The following is a 21,040-nucleotide window of genomic DNA, read 5'->3' as shown; positions in this document are numbered from 1 at the left end:
CCCAAAAAACAGACAGGAGGGAAAGGAGAACAACGCCGAGAGGGAGGGAGCCAGAGACAGAAAGAACAAGAGAGGTAGGAGGAGGAGGAGGAGGAGGGGGAAGGTTTGAGTCAGCAAATATTGAAGGTCAGTGTTGTCAGAGAACGTTTTTGTCTGCAGAGGGGGATTTTTTTTTTTTTTTTTTTTTTTTTTATTTCGTCTGGCTCCTAACCTCAGAGTGTTGCCCAGTGTTCTCCTTCGGGAGGTCTGGGAGAGACAGGGAGGGGGCAGAGACCTCTCATCCCCAGGACCTGAACTCCTCTCTGGGCCCGCTCTCCTCTGCTGAGCCGCCGGCCTGCAGACACACAGAGCAGAGAGGAACAGAGCGCCAATGTTACCCAGTTCACACACAGAGGTATGTTTTCAGCATGCAAAAGACAAAGTAAACCTTTTTTGTTGCATTATTTCCTAATGTACAAAAAAAAAAAGGTGACTTTGGAGGGCCATACTGCCCCCACCTGGGCACACACTCAAACAGCCCATGAAACTAGGAAAACCTCTTCCCTCAAACACACATCTGTTCTAAACACATGTACAAATATAAATGCACATATATAGAAATACATTGATAGACCACAGAAAGGTTGCCTTAATCAATCAAATCATGATGATGCGAGTTTTAATTTTGCACATATTTGCTGATGCCCCAGATTTTAGGGATTTTTTTTTATTTCACATTTTACTCTCCCTATAGGCCAAGTGAGCCTGGACTGTATAGACAAAACTGGATATTATAATATCTGTGACGGAATATCTAAACACCAACTTTGTGACAATATGGTAGGAATGACTGGTGGTACTTTTACAAAGATGTTTACACACAAGATATTTTTGATAAGCAATCATTAGCAATGTGGACACGATGACAAAGCAGGTAAGAGGTAAATAATACAACAGTGTATTATAGTCTAGTGAGTTTGGAAATTTGCCTCCCTTTGCTGTAATGCACCCTTAAAAACAAGGAAGAGACAACACTTATACTGCGATATTATGATACCCAATGCACAATAGATGGACCATCTCAAGTCTCATATCACAATACCCATATACTATGACTGTGTGCTTGTTGTCCTTTGTGGAGCAACAACAGCCACTTCAGTCCAAGACATAAGAGAGAGAAGAGAGGGGAAAGAAAGAGGGATTACAAAAGAAAAGGAGGTGAACGAGGGAGGAAGGGAAGGAGGAAACCTTATATTTGTATCACTATTGCCTTCTTCCTTTCACAAGCTGGAGGGCTCCTATCACCTTCTCGCTTAAAGTTATCTCCCCTCCTTATTCATTCATGCATTTTTATCTTCCGATCTTGCTCCTTTCCTTCTTGTCCCTTCCCCCCACAACCTCTCTGGTCTCTGAGCTCTGTACAAACAGCCTGTGAGGTAATCCATTAGCTTGTTACAGTCTGATAAGTGATGCGATACGGCTATTGATTCTGGCCCCCCTGTCTTGGTGTGGGGGTCAGCTCTGCCATCACATCACCGCGGCTGCCTGGCGCGCTGGGCAGAGCTGCTTTCTGGAACCAGTCACGGATGCTGACTGCGCTCTTTCACACCAGCCCGTCTCCTATTGTTAAAAAACAGAGGCGAGGAATATGGACATTCACGCTGACAGGTCTTCCTTCATGCAAAAATCCAAAATATCCAGAAAACTCACTCCAGCCAGAGTTTGAGGTCCTGTTTTGGCTGCATGACAAATCAGCTTCAGGTCAAAAGTTTGAGTGACAACATATGAAAATATGCACATGGCTGTAACTGTGTGAATTTTAATGACTTTACTCCCTGCCATTCTGATGATCAGAATGCATTTTCTGTCAGTCCACTGCAGAGGAAAAACAAGAGAAAGCAGCAAAAAACAGCAAGAAAAACCAATCACAACACCAAGCAAAGGAATGCTATAAAAAATAGTAATTTAAAAAATACAATAAGTTTTTCAGATAAATCCACATACTGCATTTAATTCTACGAAGACCACTGGGTACATAAATACCATTATTGACATTTCTTCCCATAGGTGTTGCTTTAATAGTGGGTCAGTATCCATCTGAAGCTATCTCAAATGAAATTTTGAGAACACTTAGGCTCTTGGGCCAAGGAACAATTTAGTAGATCTTTTTGGTGATCTGGATTTGTAATTTCCACCACTGCAAAACTACCAATTTTACCCACAGCTGTGAAATGACCAGAGTTCAAGACTTTATTCCAAATCCCAAGGGGCAAGTTTGCAGGGGCAAGAAATCAATTCAACTTAAAACTGAAGTGACAGGAATGTATGTCTCTGGGTGTAAGAGCAAGCTGGAGGATTGTTCAGCATGGGCAGAAGTTTGCACTCTTCCATTAACTTTTTAGATTTTACAGTGAATATGAGTGAGTCCAACCATGTGAAGCAGAGCAAGAAGTGGGGAGGCACTGAGGGAGGGAGAGGGGCAGGGGGAGGGAAGACACCGTCCCGTCCTGACAGGGAGTCCCCAGGACAGATGGTCAAGGACTGTCCTGAGGGGGGTGGGGCTACAGGGGCAAAAGAGGTGAGATGGAGCGGTTGGGGTTAAATTTATTTAGGTGCCCCTCCCCTTTAAAGTGACTCTCCATCACTTAGCATCTTGTGTCTGTGGAGCAAAAACATGATGGATGAGACGTGAGGAGAGACTGGAGCTGTGTACAAAGAGCAAAGAAAGAGGAAATGTGGGCAGTGCACATGCACAGGGGCGGACATGCATTTCCACACACACACGCACACACACACACACACACTCACACACACACAGACAGACCCTGACCCTGACCCAGGCCTTCTTTGGACAGCTTTACAGTTTTTAATTTTCATAAAACACACGGCGAAGCCAAAATACATGACCTGTGACGCTGCAATGATCTCCCCGAGGGCTTAGAGCACATGCACACATGCGCTCAAACACACACACACGTGTACACACGTGTATACACGCACACACACACATGGAACCCCCACCCCTTCCATCCACTATCTCTAATCAGGAGATGACATCTCACCCTGCGCGCTGCGCTGACATGAACCCACAGGCGCAGATTAGATTGAGATTATTAATCCGTTAGATTACTGCTAGATAGATTATATTGCTATAGCAGCATATGTCCTCACCACAGGGACCACACTTTATTTGAGTGCGATGACACCATGATTCAGGGTTTCACTCTTCACAGGGCAGTGTGGTATTAACTTCGACTGAGGGTATTATAAGGTCACGCCATACAAACGTTTGCTCGGCTGCTTTGGGACAAGACTGTGACTGGTTCGCTTCTTTAATCGCCGTCCTGGTCCCTCTTTCCTCATATCAGAGAGATGCCCTGCACAGATGAGGGTGGAGTAAAGGTGAGGGGTGGCAGAGTGGGGGGGGGCTCCTGTATAGGTGACTCTTATATAACTCTCATCAACCACATATGACCCAAAAGGCAGAGACACTGGCACATAAAATGTAATAGCTGACAAGTCAACAGCATAATTTCAACACCACATTAAAGTCAACTGGACCATTTAAATATGCGCCTAGAGTAGTCAGGTAATGCAGTTTCTGTGTATCGCGCTTTATGCTTTCGTAGTTATTAGCCCAACACCCACATTCGACTCAGTGCCCAGCACTTTGGCGGCTGCCGCTGTCATTTTTCTAAGAAAGGGAAAGCTGCTTTGTTGCCATAATATGCCCTGTGTGATGCTTGGCCCACTTTCCACCCTGCTTTCATTGTGTAAGCACACATACATAAAACATGATTTGCTGCTTCAATTTCTGACTTTTATTCAGTGGGGATTTGGTGGCAGACAACATCAGAGCCATGAAAAGCAGAGCAAAGCAGCGGTGAAATGAAACTCTGCCTCTGATCCTCTGAGCGGAGGGGGGGTGGACAGTGAGTTGGCTTGGTTACAGAGAACATGGTTTAATCACTGACCTCTAGACTTACAACTGGAGACAAATGGCTATGATTAATGAGGGCCATTCATCTTATAGGTTAAGAACGACACAATGAGGCTTGTGTTTGTGTGTGCCTGTTCTGACAAATCTGTCGGTTTCATGTATTTAAGTCCAGTCGTGTTAGTGTGCGCCTCAGTTTTGACCAAACAGCAACAAGCTCAGGCCAAGCTTGGTGCTGTTCCAACTGTGGCCACTAGGGGGAGTGCCATCAGACTTTTGCCTGTAACGATTATGGCTTGTGATCTCATATTCAGACATCAGGGATACACTGGTGATACAACAAGCATGAGAGGAAGAAAATAAGACACTGTGTCCAAAACACTGCCAATACCTCCAATCCAAAAAAAATGTGAGGTTACTGCTAATTTAAACGAATCAGGGCTTTGGCTCAATCAGTGCCTTTACTCATCTCTTTATCCGGCATTGTGCACCTCAGATTAAAGCAGTGCTTTTCATTTGAGACTTGCGGAGGATGACCTCACCGTGCACAGAGCTCGATCCTCCTTGGAGTGAAACCGCTGATCGATACGCTCCTCTTCCAACTCTCCTTACTCAACCCCCTTATCCACCCCGTAATGTCTCCCTAATCTTAAATCATCTTCCTCGGTGGCCAGATTAAATGAGATAACATGAGACAGGGGGGAGTGATAGCAGTGCAGAGTGAAGCCTGCCTCTGGAACCGATCTTAAGAGCTGCAGCTGACACTTGGCCACACAATCCAAAAAATGTGGAGCTGGCGATGCTTAGGGAGTACTTAGCATTAGTTTGGCCTCTAGTATTCCCCTTTCAACTCATTATAGGCTCTGGTATTTCCCATTAAACTTGCTAGAAGAAAGGCAGAGAGTCAGATCTTGCATGTTTGCAGAGAAATGCATAAAGGCTGATGAGGGTGAAACAAACGGCCTTAGGCAAGAGAGTTGACTGTAGAGATGTAATACAGAGGGTAGAGGAAAGCATGTGGATGGGGGGAGAAAGAGAGTAAGATACTCTTCATTTTCTTCTTCAGAGCTTCAACCACATGGAAAGCCGCAAGCTTTGTCTCGCCTTTTTGTCTCTCTCCAGCTCGAACATGCTGCTGCTGTTGGTGTTGACGGTTTCAGAGAGTCTGGAGTCTGGAGGGTGGAAATCATCTGTTCGCTTTCCTTCCTCCTTTAATTTCTGTGTCTATGCGGACAGGTTGTGTAGGAATGTAAGGACGTCTATATGAGAGCAGGATTTCTGCCTGCCTGAAGCTGCTCCTGCTTCCTCGTTTCTGTTTCCTCCCTCACTTCAAAAATTCACCTCATGCATATCGCTCCCTCCTCCTGCTCCTGTACTCTTACTTACTTTCTTTCTTTCTTTCTTTTCCATTGTTTCAAACACATTTTTATGCCTCTCAGCTCAGAGCAGACAGAACATAGTGAGCATGGTAAAGCTGCCAGAGGGCAGGGATGCCAGACGGGGCAGGAGATCTACACATCTTTCACAGAAACACAATGGAGCACCTGTCAGCATCTGGCTGCACTGCCACAACTGCGCTTTGAACTTAAAGAGAGAAGCCGGACAAAATGAGGCATAGGAATGAGAACTGCTGTTGTCACGTTTCATGCCGGCTGCAGAAAATAGAACGATTTTCTTTCCTATCATGCATCAACATCACTGATCAGCAAAGTATGTCACAACAATACAGGGAATTCACTTTGAGGGTTAGTTGGCACTTTACTTTACTTACTCGTCTTTTTTTCCTTTTTGTTGTATGCCATGCTGATAAACACTGTGCTGTTTTGACAGTAAAAGCATTGAGACTACTGTAGCTTGTTAATCATTTAATAAACTGACTCAAATCATGTGCAACTTAAGTGTCTGGTATGTCTTGAAAGCTAAGCTGTGTTAGACCTTCATCCAGAAATGAAATAGGTAAGAAACAGGACTTGATGGTTGACAAAAAACATTAACTGTAATATTAATGCTGACCATGATCAGGATCAAACCACAGAGCCAAAAACTGGAGTCAGCAGAAGAGAATGAGAGAGAAGAAAAAAATGAAAAGGAAACTCTAATATTTGTCTCAGGCCTTGGGGACGAATAAAAACAAATGAGAGATGATGTTCAGGCTCATCCACCTCTATGTGCATCCGTATGAGCCAAAGGGTGCGACTGAATTCATTTCTGTGTGTCTCCATGCATGCATGGGTGCACCAGGGCTGCACGTGTGCATGTGCGTGCTTCTATGTGAGAGAACATATATGAATATGCGTCTGTGTGTGTGTGAGTGTGTATGTGTCCTCTGTCACGGCCACAGTAAGTGTTATTCTGGCAGGGTGAGCCAGGGGCAGAAACAAACGAGGCCCTGTGCAGCCTTCACACTGTTCCATGAATCATCACAGCACTTATACAGTAGCTGGCCAGTCCACGCTGCCCTCGGCTCACAGTTAATCACTTCCTGCACACAGTATAACACTGTTTCCCATACTGGGCTACTTAAAAAATAAATAGATAAAAAAGCTAATTAAAAACCCATTTGTTTTTAGCCATATTCCCGGCAAAACACCAATAAATACAAATGGACAATGTTCAGAATTAGGGTTTTAATCAACAAAAAGTAGGAAATAAGAGCAGCTTCGGTGTATAAGAAACACATAGCAGACTTTGTACAAACGCAATGCAGTGTGCTTCATAGCTAAAAAAGGACAGAAGAGAAGAAAAGAAGAAAAATGACAAAAAAACACAACTCTGCAACTGCTTTGCCTATAAAACTGATCATATTTCAGCACAGGAACCATCTTCTCGCCTGTATTACGATGCAATGGCGAACAAAACAACTCTTTCTACGCGGTTCCCTCACAGCACAAAACAGAACAAACTCCACACCTACACAGTTTTACTTGTAGCACAGTACAGAATCAACCCTGTAAACCACAGATACTCAAAGCCGGGCCCACGGGCAACATGCAGGCCTCCAGGGCACTGATGGTGGCCCCAATCAAATCCCAAAGGATATGTGCAGAGTAAGTGCAGTCCCAGGGCTTCCCTTTAACCCCGTGAATCCCAGCAGCCTACGGATTTGCTCTGAAAGGTTTTATTTCACCAGCTGAAGAAAATTCACTTGCATCCCTTTTTATTTTTCATTTTTGGGGATTGTGTAATTTTCTTGTAATCTGATGCTAATTTTGTTGTAATTTAATTTTGAATATACAGCTATAGTCACTGCAAATATGTTTTTTCTGGTCATCTTTTTCTCATTTACTTCTTCTCATTTTACAATCATTGCCCTGCACTTTTTTCTTGTTTTTTTTTTTTTCTTTAAGCCATAGTTTACTACTTCTAGTATTTCTCTTGTAATTTAATTTTAAATTACATAATGTTTTCAGAGGGTAAGAAAAACAAGTTACTCATATTGTGGCCAGCCCCTTATATCATGGTATGTTTAGCACAGTAGTTACAGCAGGACAAATGATTGGGATACATACATTTTCAAAGGAAAGAACTCAGTAACAGCTTGATTTATCCAGCGGCCCCTGGATCCTGGAGGCCCCTGGAGTTGATTTTGTGATGTTAAAGTGTTTCTTCAGTGTGTATAATCTTGTTGGAATGTGTTGCATTGTGGTGTAAAATGTATCATGACACGCTGAGTTCTTGTCTTGTTGTTGTGTGAGAGCCGGGAAAAGAATTTCCTCTCTGGAGGAAAATAAACACTGTATCTATATCTATAATGTACAGTTAAAAAGGTATTGGGAATCATCAAATAAAGCAAAAAGATGAATAACAACGGGTTCAAAAGAATAATAACAAAATGAGATAAAAACAGGCAAGGACATGAAGCCAAAATTCTATCTGAGAGCGCGTTGCTGAAGAAAATGGCGAACCAATTAACAATGAAAATAAATAAAACAAATAGATATCCGTTTCTTGGCCACTTTCTTCATTTAGGTTGATCCAAGGCTACTTTGCCTGCCTGTGACATAGATCTTGTGTGTGTGTGAGAGAGAGACAGCACATGCACCCATGCACACATGCACGTGAGAAAGCAAGCGGATTCCCACCTGCAGCAGGCACAATAAACAATGGCAGTCATCAAAGTGAGCCATAAGGAAAGCGCACGATTAGAGCCAGTTAGGGGAACACGCCTCTCTCTGAAATGCATGCGTTCACCTACACGTGCACTTGTAGCTGTATGCGTGTGTGTGTGTGTGTGTGTGTTTGTGTGTGTGTGTGTGATGGAGAGTGAGAGAGAGCAGAAATGCAAACGGCTTTGAGGAAGAAAATAGAACTAGAAGGACACGTGAGATGCTGCACAGTAATTTATTCCAAGGATTAAGAGGTAAACACAGAGAGAGGTCGCAGTACAAACAAGTTATGTAAGTTTGGCATGCATTGTCTTGGTCCGGTTGTGTGCGTCTGTGTGTGTGTGTGTGTGTGTGTGTGAGAGAGAGAGAGAGACACTACATGTGTGTATGTGTTTCAAACTGAACCCACCACCGGTCTCAAGTACACCCATTTGTCTCAAAAGACAATCTTCTCACCCACTGAGCTGACTGGCAAGCAATTTCACCCATGTTTCACAGCATATTTATTTTAGACGCTGACTGTTAACTGTGTTACCTCCGCGTCCTGCCTCTTAAAGTGAGAGGACACACACACACACACACACACACACACACACACACACAAAGTCTGTCAGTCAGATCAGTCAGTGTGTAATTTTCTGTTTCTTACTCATAGTTCAGTGGCAAAGGTCATCGTTCCCACGTTTGCATGTCAGCCTGTATTTACACCCTCAGGGCATGTTTGTGTGTGTGTGTGTGTGTGTGTGTGTGTGTGTCACTGATGGAGACTGACATGCGGACTAACATGGATGCTGAGCTGTGCTGTGCTAGGCCAGGCAGTCGAACCCAACAGCAGGGATAAACTATAAATAGACTCATCTCATCCACCCCCAACACTCGCCCCATCCCCCTTTTTTCTCTCGTTTCCTTTTCCCTCGCTTTCTCCGTTAACCTTTCACCACCATTTGCTTTCTTTCTCAACATTCTGTTTTGCCTCCTACTGTCCTTTTTTCCTCTACCTGGGCCATTTTCCGCCTCCCGTCCTCTTGTCTCTCAGGGTCTTTGCCTCCTTCTTCTCCTGTCAGCGTGTCTCAAAGGCATCGACCCAGAGAGACGGTGAGCTAACAAACAAATATAAAAATACTGAAGATATTTGAATTACAAATAGGGAAACAGCAATCTTAGGGGAGAATAGGAAGATGGGGGGGGAGTCGAGGAGGGTCGAGGGAGGTGGGCCACTTCAGGGGAGAGAGAGGAGGAGGGGAGACGGTGTTACGTAAGTGAGGCTAATCCCTTCCCAGCACTGCATAGTAAATGAGCAAGGACGACACTGCCCTCATTTCATCCATTCCTCTCCGCTTCCCCATCCTGAAAGCACACACACAAACACACACACACCTCCCATCCATCTATTTGAACTCTGACAGCACACTCGAGCTACGTTTAAACACACCAACACGCCTTGACAAAAGGACGGCAATTTGAGATTCCACAGATGAGCCATTATGTAATTTATAGCTTAATCATGAGGACGCTTGGCAGCGATCCTCGTCCTTTGCTCCCTCTTTAATTTACCATCGTGTCAACGATAACATCTGATTTTTCTGAAGGCTCTTTCATGTAAACACAAGCGGAGCGGGCCGGCAAGAAAGGAACGGAAATGAGCAGGAAATATTCCTCTTCGACCCAACTGCACACGCAACATGTTCCAGATGCTCCGAGGCATCATCTCAGGATGCCAGACATTGTTCTTATGGATATCTACAAGTGGCTCGACCAGCACTGAACACGGACTGCTTGCCTAAAACAGCATATCGTCAAACTTCTCAGCTGTAGAGTTTGGATATGAAATCGTAAAGATCAAGACTCCTGCATTCAATACGGCTGGTCAGGCTCCCACACAGTGATGGCCTAGTTCCAGTCGGGACCCCTCAACCCGATAGTTCACCCCCCACTAACCCTGTAGGCAGTCTGACCTGAGCTCGTCCCAACCCCCTCCCACCAAGACACCCACTCACCCAGACACCCTAATCTGCACTGCTGTGTTTGCCACTACATGGGCCGAGCGGGAGAGATCAGGTTTATAACAGCATAAAACCTCCGACTGCATCCTCTCACAAGGCAACAGGGAGTTATTCTCAATCCAAAACAAGATATCCACTATTTCATAAATATCTACTTAGGGCTCAGCAGTACAGTTTAAATCAATATAATGATACAACACTATGCCCATAAGGATTTTTTGCAATATTAATAGGTATTATGATATGACTTGGGAGCAAAATTGCTAAATATTATAAAATATCCCATCAAGATGTGAAGTCTAAAAAAATGCTTCAAATATTTCTTAAAATGTCTGATGCCTCTTTTTTTCAGGTTTTAAATGGAAAACTGCTTGTTAGACAGCAGAACTGTGTGCCACAATACCCCGTCATCACAATGTGATTCTACCGAAAGATGATAAATAATACTGAATCTACTCCTACAGTAGTTATTTGAAGTGGAGTTTCAGGGTGAGCTCGTGTGTTTGTGGTGGAAAATTTCAAGCGACAAGCTTCGGTAAAAACTGACATGTACTGCCGCATTTCAGAATGACGCTCTTCATTTGTTTGCACCGTGGAAAATGAGGAAACACTGGACGGCCCCTGCTGGCCCCGCTGTGGGAAGGACATCCCCGGTACCAAGGAGGCCCTTTAACCCCCCCTCACCTCTCCAATCCTGTTCAGACAGGACGCTCTATTAAACTTTGACCCACTTCTGTCTCCTCTCAGTCTGGGGAACAGGGGGTGGGGGCGACACCCCAAGCACAGCCAGCTCTGTACTGATCAGGCCTGCTAATAATATGAATATCAAAGGCTTATTTGGACAATGCGTCTTTTGAATTTGAAATCACAGAGGGAAGCTGAGGGAGGCTTGAGGACGCGTGCAAGGGCAAGAGTGACACTGCACTCATTGTTCAGTAGAGTTCTTTAAAATTCAATAAAGGAGGCACACATAAATATGCGCTGATACACCTGCACACACACACACCTCACTGCTGATTAGTCTCGAGATGAGCCTCAAAACCCCCCTTTCTCTCTGTCTCGCTCTGTGTCTATGTCTCTCTGTCTCTCTCTCTCTCTCTCTCTGCCTCGCTCTCTTCCAAGAAATCTCACTCAGCAGATGGGCACAATCCTCCATAACCAATCCTCTCCAGGATAATGCACAGCAGACAAAGGCGCCAAGACACAAAAGCAGACAGCACCTCGGTGATGCCGCTCTGTCACAGTCTGATCCCAGCGAGCGCTGTGCAGCCCCCGCCGAAACCAGCTTTCCAGTTCGGGATGACAGGCCTCTGCTGTGTTCAAAATCTTTGGACAACACGGTGCAACCGGTGACAGCATCACTTCATGAACTGCAACGACAGTTCAGACCCACCAAAGGTTTTCATAAGCCCCGGAAAGCGTCCAGGCCAGCTGAGGCGGGGAGCAGTGTGCTGGCAGAAGCACATGTGGCGGGACCGCGGAGGGATGAGGGCTGGCTCGGACAAGAGGGTGGTGGGAGTTATGTTACCATGACCATGGCTGGGACGGCATCCCAGAGGCTCCCCATAGAATTCTGGGAACATCAGGGCCCGACACGTGTGTGAGAGAGAGAGAGAGAGAGAGGGGGAAAGAGAGATCGAGGCAGTGAGGGGAGACATCTGTCAGCAATTAAAAGACAACAATCAGTCCCACAGTGTCAACATTCAGAGATATCATACTGTGTTACCTCAGCATATAGCGAGGTAAAGTTTAAGTCTTGCTCATACCAACATCACTTTATTGTTGCTGTTGTGTTTGTATTTCTGGTTGCTGGACTTCATAGCAAAGATACACCCTAGTGTGGATCATATTAAAAAAATAAAGCCTTTTCTTATTCAAATTGATGGACTTGGAAGGCTCATATAGATCCGTTGTGCTGGAAGTGGAAAGACAAAAGCAGCAAGACGGCGATGCACATGCTGCCTGGACATGTACCATGGATAAATGATGCTAAGTAGTGCAAATAACACAAAATGCTTGGTCAATTTTGTGCAAAATGCATCGTAACCAAATAAATGATGTGTGATTTCCCACGGTCTGTCCTAAAAATGCCACAGGTTAGTCACAGATTAGTGTGCTGTAGAGTGAAAAATCACACCTTCCTTAAAATTCTCTGTTCACGGGTATGGAATTAGTATTGCTATTACTTTTACCGGACATAGCATGTTTCATACCTACCTGAGAACATTAAAATGCATAAAAGGGTTTCTCATTTTATAGATTTACACCGGACAGCAAGTAGAGGAAGTGATCGACTCATCGTGGGAGAGTTCTTCTTGTGACGTGTGCAAGATTCAAGACATGAAAACATGTGTATCTGTGGTTGAATCACCCTCACATTCTGGAGTGGGAATATATCTTGAAATCCTGTGGCATAATAGGAAGCCAAAACAGCGCATAGTTCATTTCTATTTTGTAATTTATACCATATAAAGTATTTAATTATATACCGGATGTGATATTGCCAAACTCCCTATTGAGAGAGAGAGACAGGCCACAGTCTGAAGCCTTTCTCATGGTCCAAACTTTGCTCCCCACCCCCTCTTCCTCTGTTCAGACAAGCCAAACACAGTTAGTCCAAGCTGTAAGAGTCAGCTGATGCAACGGGGGGAGGGCGCTGCTTCTGCTGTGGGGCTCACACTCTGCCAAGGGGTCATCTGGCAGATGCATCCTCCGAGCTGGCTTCCCTCTGTCGGCGCTGAGCACATTACACAGGGGCCTGCCAGCGGCCCGGCCAAGAGGGTGGAGGAAATCTAATCTATAAATCAGACACATGTCCAAACAACTGGGTGTCAACAGATCCTTGCTTATATTATTAGCTTAGTGGTGCTCCTCTGTGCCTCGCTGAAAACATTCGCTGAGGGAACAAGATTTTGTGTCAGGTTCACCACGTTCGAGAGAGACAAAAACTACATCTGAAGGGCTGCTCTGCCGATTTCACAGAGAGGAACTACAGACAAAGCGCACCAGGGCCAATGACAGAACCTTTAAATACCGGATCAATAACTCATGTTTTGCTTCGCTCAGTGGCACAAATCAGGTTTCCAATACAAGCAAATCAACAAACAGCTTAATCAATGGCTTTGGCACTTGTAAGGAAGCAGGGCATTGTTAGTCAAATTCCCTGGGAATTTCTTTTGAAAAACTCCAGCTGGGTGTAGGGAAATCTTATTTTGACCATATCGTTCTACGTCCCTCTTCACCATGGAAGTCGTCTTTTAGCTATCTCTTCAAGGTCTTTTCTTTCCTTTAAAAACAGCCATATGCTTCCACAACAGCAATATTATGAGCTTTTTTAAAAATGATTATTATTATTATTTTAACATTACCATCGTTCTTGTCTAATTGTCTTAGCTGCAGGGCTTCTCTGGGGAGCCCTGGGGCAACAATCCTCTGACCCCCTAAAACCACTCATCTGCTACCAGGCAATGAGCCGAGTTCCTGGACCTTATGCCTGTGTCATCAATCAGTCTCGGGTGTGTTTGTGTGTGTTTGTGTGTGTGTGTGTGTGTGTGTGTGTGTGTGTGTGTGGTCTGCTGTTTCAGCTCTTGGCCAGCACACATCAACCTCCTGACAGCAAAGAAGTGACACTATGTGACATATGAGGCCAATTTGCCTTCTCCTCAGATGGATAGATAGACAGACAGACAGATAGATAGATAGATAGGTAGATAGATAGATAGATGATACGTGATGTCATGTGTCATAATGAGGCTGGAGATGCTGATTTTGCATATTGGCCGGCTCCTGGGTCAGCGCATTGCAATTATGTACTTTACATCTACCAGAATAACTCTAATTTGTGCCATGCTGCAACATATAAATAAACAGAAGAGGCCACGTCATATTCCAAATTGAGCAATTTAACAGCAGAGTCTGTATCTTTGAGTCTTCGAGTGAACAAATGCATGCATGTCGAACAAATACAGTTTGAGTGACCTATTAATGGATGGCGGCGGGGTTGGCAGTCTTCAGCACTCCGGGCACTAATGTGATCTGTGCCAGAACTCTGCCCACTAATGTCCATTATACACAGACTTACTCCACTCCGCATTGATTCGGTCTCCTCTTACAGACTGTAAAGGCTTTCAGAGCACATCTCCGCCTGCCGCCTCTCCTATCAGATTCCAGCAACAATCTAATTGACGTGCAATCTGCTTACGCGAAAAACAAACTTTGATCCTCCTTTTGTACTGGAAAACGTTTTGCACAGGTGGGATAAAAGGCAGTCGGCATGTTCGTGGGTCACTTTTGGGCCCGTGTTTGAGGCTAAATGCGGCAGTCAGAGGCGGTAATGACAGGCTGAAGTTTGAGGACAAGTTGACAATGACAGGACACAGGCAGCACGGATCTGCCCCAGTCCATCTAGCCACACCTTGGGGCTGAAGATCTTGTGGTGAATGTGTTTTAGCTCCATATTCCTCCCAAATAGTTAGCTCAGAAATTACCTAACCACACTTGATATTCACTCAACCTAAATTGCCTGACTGCGGGGGGGATAAAGTGAAAATCACAGCCTGCACCCACCGTAAACTTGCAGAAAAAATGGCAGTCAACATGCTCCCCCCCCCTCCACAGACCTGGCCTGCCTCCCTGTTTTGATGGATAAACAGCCTGCGCCTGCACATATTCATGACTTGACATAAGTAGGTTCATCTGAGAATTGAAAATCCCATCATGTGGCTGTCAGGAGAGCTTCACAATCATCAAAGCCAGCCCTGTTTTCATCATCTTTTAGCTTACATTTCACCAAATCCCTTACACAATTTCCTCCTCTGCCCATATTTTCCTCTTTATTTTTACTTGTCTCTTTGTGGCAGAAAGTCCTTGTTTTGCATTTGATTTTGCTGCACAGACCATGGAATTATAATCAGCATACAAGTGATGGTCTCAACCGCAATCAATCACATAACAAAACGCTATTCTACAAGTAATTGGAGAGCCTGCACGATGTGAACGTCTGAATAGTCTGGTCAAAAATGGCAGTGTGTACGTGCGGTCCGATGATTTGATTCATTTTACCATGCCGGGATTAACAAAGAGCCTTGTAAACGTGGTATAGTTCACATCGGTTTCACATCAGGCATACAGGGGAGGAAACACAAAAAGGTGCTCATTCCTGCTGATTGGTGCCCAGCTTCATCCTTGCCATGGCTTCAGAGAACAAATCATAAACAAGTTCGAGTTATTCGATAGAGGATTTGCAAAAGAATAATAAGGCAAGGATTATCTGAATTATCAGCACATTATACAGTATACATCCTGATGCATAATCCATTTAATCCATCTGCCACTCGCCCATTGTTAATCAAAAATGATGCTTTCTGAAACCAAACCACCCCAACAGATTTATGGGTCATGACTCAGCCAGCACAACACTATAAACCATCTTATTCCATATGCCTTAAAGCTACAGGACAACTTTTGGGGCAACTCTGCTGGGCAGCACCCACATTTACTAAGTTTTAGTAAGAAGCCATGGTTCTGACGTGTAATTTCACTGTCACAATATTTGTTGAATATTCAGTAATAGAAACAGTGTTCTCATCTTGAATCACTGGTTGGTTATCAGTGAAACAAAAACAACATAGCTCTAATTCAGAGTTAAAAAAAAAAAAAAGTACATTTCTGTGTGATTTTTTTCATGCGAGGACATTGATTAAAACCATTTTGGCTACCAAGGAAATGACAGCTGGGACAAGTTAATTGTGTTTGCTGTACAAAGCTATATGAATTCACACCTGCTACCCCTGTGAAATCTGTGTCGTAATTATGCTGTTGGAGAAGCTTAATTGTTTGAACTGTAGGATGACACATAAAATGAATGCATTTTCAGTGGCTCTGTGTTATTTACCAGCTGCCATGCCACCTGAAAAAAAATCTTTGTCAGGTTTGCAAGGATCTTAATCCGACAAACTGCTGCCTAAAACTCACTTCTGCGGATTGTCTCAGTAGCTTTTGCTCCTCTAACTAGGATGCAAGGATGTGTTCATAAGGTAGAACTTAAAAATGGAAGCCAACAGAAAGTCAAGATGCAGGATGGTATTCTCAGAAGTTTGTCCATGTAATTCCTAACATTTTGAATAATTTAAATTTAAACTTCATTACTGGATCTTATGAAAGCAGCAACACCAAACATTGCTTAAACCATCTTTCTTAAAGAAACACTCGACTGGTTATTTCTTCATCAGCTTATTGACTGACAAGTTTAAGTTATTGTATCATTAATCCCAATTATTTTGATGAGAAATGTCTTTAATTCAGCAATATAAACATAAACAAAGCCAGTAGTGATTTTAGCACTGAATTCCCAATCTAGAAAGGACCTTTTAAAGTAGGGGGGAAAAAGTCACTGCAGACCCAGGCAGCTACTAATTACAGTTTCAAATACAGGGTGGTGTAAGAGTGTGCGAGTGAGTGCGCACAAGTTGAGCCTGACTGACAGCTTGTCTCTCGCCTGCTGTGCTGCTCTGCTCTTGCCCTGTTTTAATGGGCTACCAGCAAAAAAAAAAAAAAAATCTCTGATGGGAATCTAAATGACACACCCATAGTTAGACACAGCCGAGCTGAGCAGAGTGGAGTGGGTCCAGGAGCAAAACTAAAATGACTCCCACCAACCATATCTACGAAAAAAACCCTGTGTGCGCATGAGAAAGCCAAGCCTCGCACACCAGACACACACATCTGTTTGTCTATCATGAAACATAACACAAGAAATGAGTTACCGAGGGAAAAGAAAGACGAAACCAAGAAAACATATCTGTTCAGCTTCTCCGAGTGCACCGATTCCCTCGGTGCAATGTAAGTATCCTATACCACCTCTCAAAGCGTAATGGAGAAATGTACACACACACACACACACACACGCAAAAACCTTTTCACATCAAAGGTTAGTATCAAGCTAGAAAGCAGAACCAGGGCTCCATTTATCCTCCAGTTTACTTTTTGCTTGAATTTCACAAAAGAAATCCCCATGTTGGGTTAACATAAACAAGACAATATTTCAGAATCTCAGCAAAATTGACAGCAAAATTGCTCTGCTATTTGCATCCTCAGTGAGTTCAGTGGCTTGGGAATCTGATCAATAGAGACTGACTTTAAAACAGGAGGGCCTGGTCGTGGCTCAGTGGCTAAGCCTGTCAATGTTCCTGTTTTCCTTCAGCCTCACCTGCAGCTTTAAAAAGGGCAGTGTGACATGGAGTTTCTGTCGTAAGGGTTTGTGTGCATGACACAAGAGAATGAATTAAACACACCAACGTGTATGATTGCAATTATATCCACCACTCAACCTCATCATCACTGTGGGTAAATGAAATGCCTCTTTATCATCATTTAAACACCAGATGGCTGAAAAGGCATTTTGCTAAATGAGTGCTGCAGGTGTGGATGGGATTGCCCTCTCACTAGCAGTTTAATGTGGGATATGCTCCATGTCTGATATTCCTGTAGCTGTTGCGTAAGAGTGTGACCGGGTGCGCAGCTGTGCCCGAATGTGCACATGTATGTGTTATTCTTAGAGTAATTAAGGTTATCTAACGAGCAAATGGGGCTGAAAAGGCTGCCCCTACATCTATCAGAGCATCTCTGACGTCCTTGTCCTACAGTATTCTCCGTCTTCAGAGCCTGCACTGGCAGATGCACATCAGCTGTGATTTTGCCTACAGCCATGTTCCAGTTTAGTCTCACACATATTTCCCAACTCAGTACAGACATGAATGGAGGATGGCGGTCCGGTGGCTTGCTCGACCACGGAGGCGGAAAGGGGAAAAAAAAAAAAAAAAAACTTGTGATTTCACCCTGTGTTTCAGCATGATCTATAAAAAGAGACCAGTGTTTCTGTCTTATGAGAAATAAATCAGTTTTAGCCGCCTGCTCTAAGGTGCTACATGCTATCAAAAGCACACTGACCATGACTTTGACCATGTTCTTGCTTGGCTGCCTCACATGTCGCCCCCTCAGGGCGTCACAGCCAGTCTGCTGTGTGGAGGGAACATGTGATGAGAATGATCCCCCAGCATCACACCCTCCTCCTCTACCTGCCTCTTTCCCTCCCCGTCCTCCTTGGCACCAGTGATGGCCTAACAGCATGGTTAGCATACACCCCCCCTCCCCCCTCCTCATCTCTATTTTTTATCCTGCCACCTTCCTCACAAGCCCTTACAGCTGCACTCTCTCCTCCCCTGCCTGAGCTGTGCTGTGGTGACAGGCCTGGGTGATATAGGGTCTCCCAGCGAGGTGGCGTGATGGCGAGGTAGTGAGTTAACGTCATGGACCAGCGCGTGACATAACGCCGTCGGCCTGGGCAGGACATAAAGAGCATGTGGATGCAGTGTGAAGGTGAACCTTTAGGCTTTGTGTGAAAACGTGCACAAGTCCAGCCCAGCAGTGATTTGCACAAACGGGTGTTCGCCAAATGAGGAAGAGATGGTGAGGATCTACGGAGTGCCTCTCCTTCAGAGTTTATGTCTTCTCCTGTAAGGATTATTTATGGTCCAATCAGACCAGCGGCGTTTCCAGTTCAACTCAAAACTAATCCATATATTAAAGCAGGCCTTGAGAGCATAAAACAAACGGTGCCAGGATCTCTCTCTCTCTCTCTCTCTCTCTCTCTCTCTCAGACACACACACACACTCACTCTCTCTGACCTTTTTCCTTGTCATCACATTTCCCCTCATCCTCTCCCCTCCTCTCTTCCCTCTTGTCTTTATCACACACACAAAAACAGCTGGAGATAGAAAGAATCAGACAGTCAGAAAGCCTTGCGCAAACACAGCGGATGGGTATGCAAGAATGGTTCTAGTGTTAGTGTGTGTGTGTGTGTGTGTGTGTGTGTGTGTACCAGTTGCAAGGGGGAGCAGAAACCCCACACTGTAACAGCTGGATAGAGACAGAGCAATGCTTATTCACACACACACACACACACACACACACACACACACACACACACACACACACACACACACACACACACACCGCATTCCAGACCCGACAGAACCGTCTGATAAAAAACAGCTGAATGCTGTGCAAAAAGCTGGCTAACTGGTGGAAACACTTCTGCATTCAACCAAACATTCATGCTCCAAGCAATTAATCACCCGGACAAACTGTCAATAGCCAATTAATCAATTAAGTCATGCACACGCTGACTAAATCCTACAAACCCCACAGAGATTCTGCAGATCGACGGCACAAATTAACTTTTAAATGTGATAAATAAGCCGTAAGTCTTCTCACGCCTGATTGGCTGTGGGGGTAATTTCGCTCAAACTGCGGCACATCAGCCCTTGGAGCGACAGGAATCCACTTCATCATTTACACAGGCTCCTCTAAAAAAAAACAACTACTAACTCTGAAAAATTCACTCAAATGGTAACATGACTGGATTTGTGTTTTAAGTGGCCCGCGAGTAAAGGTAAAACACATAGGAAACAGCGCAGTTTCAAGAAAAGGCGCTCAGTTTGTTTACTTTAGCCTATTGATAATAATTAAAAAGTATTGCAGCCTGTGTTAACAAATAATAGGCTGTAACATGACTAAAACTGGAGACAGACCACATGCTGTCAGTCCACTGCACAATAAACTCACCTTTGACAGGATGTTCTTTAAAACCCGAGCCGTGCAGCGATTTTCCCACCAACAATAAATATGTTGCGTTTGGATCCAGTCGCTTTTTCCTCTCAGCTCACTTCTCAACTTTTTTCTTCTTTTGATTTCTTTTTCTTTCTTCCTTCCTTCCTTCTCTTCTTGAATTCGCCGATCTGTTCACTTCTGCTCTTGTGTCTCCTTCAGCCCAGTCCCAGACCCTCCGACGCAGCTTGCAGTGGGAGCTACAAGCGGACTTGACTCCGTCTGTCTGCTCTGCTGCTCAGTCTGGGTGCGTTTGCTACCGCCACCGGCAGCGAGGACCCGGAGCAGAGCGGGCGGGCGGGCTCACTCTCTGCTCCCGTCGGGGCTCGACTGCTGATCCGGAGCGACAAGGTTTAGGACTGGGGAAGGAAGGGCGGGGGCTCCATAGGGGGGTGCAGCGACGACCGACGACCTCTGTTAATCCAGACCTGTCGCTGCATGTTGACGTATCAGGTGGTGCTCATGATAATAAATGTGGTACTTTGTTTACACCGCTTGGTGTTGAACCTTTTACCTGTGTGACAAATTTATTTATTTGTTTGTTTGTGTATTTATTTATTAGCATACTGGTTGACACTTTTATGAGTGCAGTGGTATTCTAAGTGGGGTCCTGGGGGGGCTTCCAGCAAACTTAGCAGTAGTTTATTGAGCTATAATTCAATTAACCTCGATAGAAATTGCTGTAAAATGTATCAGTGATTATTTTAACATTGTGTTTTAATCTCACTCCTTTGACATCTAAACAATTTAATACTAGACACAAAATGTCTTCAAATGGCAAAATCACTCCCAGTAGGGGTCCACTGGTTCATGAAAGACAACTTGGGAGTCCAGAGTATGAAAAATTTTGAAAACCCCCGGCTTATTGTACTGGGTGCATTCAAATAGAGCTACAGGAGAAAATGATGCTTCATCATGGTATTTTATTGGAAAATTGTTTTGTTTTCTCTCGAGTACAGAGCTACACATGAGACAGGGATACAGTGTCTTGCTTTACACTGCAACAGGCCAGGCTGGGAGACTGATGCCCTGATGCATCATCAGTAGCTCTCACCCTGTAGCTGGCTGGTAAATGCTCCACCTATATGCAGACAAAATGACTGATGACAAGGGCAGCCTAAAGAAAAAAAACTCACTATATATCTTTTGCAGCAGCTTTCAGCACTTGCTTACAGATTTGCTGATGAACCTGCATGAGCACGTGAGCCGTCAGCATAGGCGGTTTTATGACACCCATTACAGTTTGATGTTTAAAATAAGAAAATTATAGTTTATGATGAGTTGCAGCCATTGTTTAGGGACACGATATTGTAGTCATGCTATGGCGGTAGATTTTGTTTCAATCTCA

The 21,040-nt window shown here is 44.4% G+C and overlaps 1 protein-coding gene across 2 annotated transcripts in view; it reads right to left on the bottom strand.

The window, feature by feature from the left end:
- Positions 1–20,063, bottom strand: part of lzts2a (leucine zipper, putative tumor suppressor 2a) — a 40,596-nt gene extending 20,533 nt beyond the window's left edge. Inside the window, exons 1-2 of one of the 2 annotated variants that reach the window (XM_030070033.1) lie at positions 19,651–20,063; positions 212–334 (exon numbers count right to left, since the gene is read on the bottom strand). The gene's annotated coding sequence lies outside the window, so the exon portion shown is untranslated. The remainder of the gene's footprint in view (positions 1–211; positions 335–19,650) is intronic. The other variant, XM_030070035.1, reaches the window with a different exon arrangement.
- Positions 20,064–21,040: the final 977 nt, after the last annotated feature.

The sequence above is a fragment of the Myripristis murdjan genome, chromosome 15, assembly GCF_902150065.1.
Source record: "Myripristis murdjan chromosome 15, fMyrMur1.1, whole genome shotgun sequence".
NCBI lineage: Eukaryota > Metazoa > Chordata > Actinopteri > Holocentriformes > Holocentridae > Myripristis > Myripristis murdjan.
The sequence above is the reverse complement of the archived record's forward strand: the minus strand, read 5'-3'. Positions and strand labels throughout refer to the sequence as shown.